This window comes from Aptenodytes forsteri, unplaced genomic scaffold, assembly GCF_000699145.1.
Source record: "Aptenodytes forsteri isolate BGI_AS27 unplaced genomic scaffold, ASM69914v1 Scaffold73, whole genome shotgun sequence".
Taxonomy (NCBI): Eukaryota; Metazoa; Chordata; class Aves; order Sphenisciformes; family Spheniscidae; genus Aptenodytes; species Aptenodytes forsteri.
Genome location: NW_008796215.1, coordinates 916,633 through 919,318, shown reverse-complemented (window position 1 = coordinate 919,318; position 2,686 = coordinate 916,633).

Genomic DNA, 2,686 nt, shown 5'->3' with positions numbered 1-2,686 from the left:
TTTCCCCCCCCCCCCCCCCCCCCCCAAGCCCACTGAGGCAGAGATGAGGCAAACTCAGCCATAGGAAGGTGGTTAGTGATGTCACAAGTTTAGTCTTTTCAATAAAAGCGATAGAGAAGGGTCTCCCTCACTATATATATTAGGAGAAGCTTCTGTTCTTCATAATAAAAAGAGCAGCAAGGGAGAGAAGCACCTGCTTTTAACACCCTTTATTTAGACCTCATCTGTTGCAGGCAGAATAAAAACTCTGTAGGGCTGGATTTCTTTTGAAAAGTATTACTTTTTTGATTTATTTCACTTCTTTTTTTTTTCTTTTTCTTAAGGATAGAACATAGTTTTGGAAGCGATTGCTGAGAAGATCAACCACTGTTGGCCAGGGTGATCTCTGAGAGGCACAGAGGGCTGTAACTCAAGGAAAAGGTGAAGTAATAAATTGTGAAGAAACTTCAGTATTCCAAGTTTATAAAGGCTATTTATTTTTCCTGAGTCTGTAAGGGCTGTTAAGGATAGAACATAGTTTTGGAAGCGATTGCTGAGAAGATCAACCACTGTTGGCCAGGGTGATCTCTGAGAGGCACAGAGGGCTGTAACTCAAGGAAAAGGTGAAGTAATAAATTGTGAAGAAACTTCAGTATTCCAAGTTTATAAAGGCTATTTATTTTTCCTGAGTCTGTAAGGGCTGGTTGGTTGTTTTTCACATGCAGAACTGAGCCCGAAGGAGAGTGATTTGCCAAGGTCACCCAGAAAATCTGCAGTCTTAAAGCAGAGGCAGGAATAAAGGCAACGGTCCCCCTGTCACATTGCATTGCTATTCCCCAAGTTAAATTCTCCTGAATACTTAAGAAGTTTCACCTTATTTGTCTAAATCGAATTCCTACTTCCATGTACCTTCCTAGGCCACCGAGCCTTGAAATGAGCAGCACATGCAAACTAGGAAGCCAGTAAAAATCCCAGATCCTGGCACACACCCTTCCCTCAGACATTCTCAAAATACATTTGGTATTTTTAATGCAAATTACCTTGTCTTCTACCACACTTGTGCAATTAACATTCTTCCAAGTTGCTAGTTTAGTTCACTAGAAATGTCCCAGAAAAATAAGCCACGTTACTTGTGGGAATGAAGGCTTGCAGCGATCTGGTAGGGTTGCTGGTCACCCCAGTGAAATTCAGTGAACAGAAGTCATTGCAGTATGTGATAAAACATTCAGGTAATTTAGGGTCACATTTTTACCTCAATTAAAGTGGGGTTTTCTTGCCAGGCATATACTTCTACGCTCCTAATCTAAAAAAAACCATGCACGTGGTCCAAACTTTCAGACACACACACTCCAACATATCTCCTAACAATAGACATGTCAGGGACATATTCTACCAAAAGTGTTTACTCCTCTTAAATAAAACAACGTCTAAGCTGACACAGACTGACTTCTAAAATAATTGACTGCCTGGGAAAAAAAAAAGATAAAGAGGTGTGGATGATTAAGCCTAAATTCCTGGCTTTGCCGAATTAGGCAAGGTAATTTTACAGGCCAGAAGGCAAGCGAGGGGGGCTCAGGGTGTGGATAAATGAGATTTCTGGGCTTTCTGCTCTCAGTGAGAACTAAAACTTCACGTTGCTAACCTAACTGGCATGTACTCTCTTGCACTAGCATACTGCTTAATGGGAAAGTAAATACACAAAACAAGGACCTGGAAAAACATCAACCACCAATTACAGGAATGGGGGTATTTTATTATTTTATTTTTTTAAGTGAAAGAAAATATTTAGCAGGACAAAAAGGTTTGTGGACAGACTGTTGTTGAGGAGGATGTCTCTTTTCTGCAGAAGAGTCCTGCCTCTGTGTACAAAAAATGGGGCGGCACTTTTTTTTTTCTTTTTCTTAAGGATAGAACATAGTTTTGGAAGCGATTGCTGAGAAGATCAACCACTGTTGGCCAGGGTGATCTCTGAGAGGCACAGAGGGCTGTAACTCAAGGAAAAGGTGAAGTAATAAATTGTGAAGAAACTTCAGTATTCCAAGTTTATAAAGGCTATTTATTTTTCCTGAGTCTGTATGGGCTGGTTGGTTGTTTTTTTTTTATTTCTGGGGGAGAGGAAATTCTGAAAATATTTGATGGACGTTTTACCTTTAACATGAGCAATAGATCTATGAGTGCGTGGGGGCTGTTTTCAGGGGATGACACAGTTATTTTTAATTAGTCGAAAGGGCAGTGTAAATCAAAGAAGCGTATTAGCTATACATTTTAATTTATAGCCTACTAGGTGTTCAGGGAATTTATTTACAGCATAAACGATTTAATGTTTTCGGCATGATTTCTATTTCAGCTCTCATGTTTTCGGTTTTATTTGCCTATGTGGTACGAAATTTGGCTAAGGAGCTGGGCTTTTAAATTGTGGCGGCAAGTGTCGTTTAACGCAAAGTAACCTGCAGGTAGAAAAATGGTTTGCTTTGCACCTGAACTTTCCGCAGAAAGCGTTCCTTAATACGGGGAGAGGATGAGAAGGAGCAGCCAGCCGGCGCACCTCAGTGTTCTGTTGCGGCTTGTGAGGGTGTTGGGAAAGCATTTGCTGTAAATCAGGCTGTCAGTGGCAGAAACCAGCGACCCCTCCGTACCTGGGGGCAGCGGGCAGGTCGCTCCGGGGAGGTTTCGGCGGGGCGCGGAGCGGAGCCCCGCGGTGGGGGGG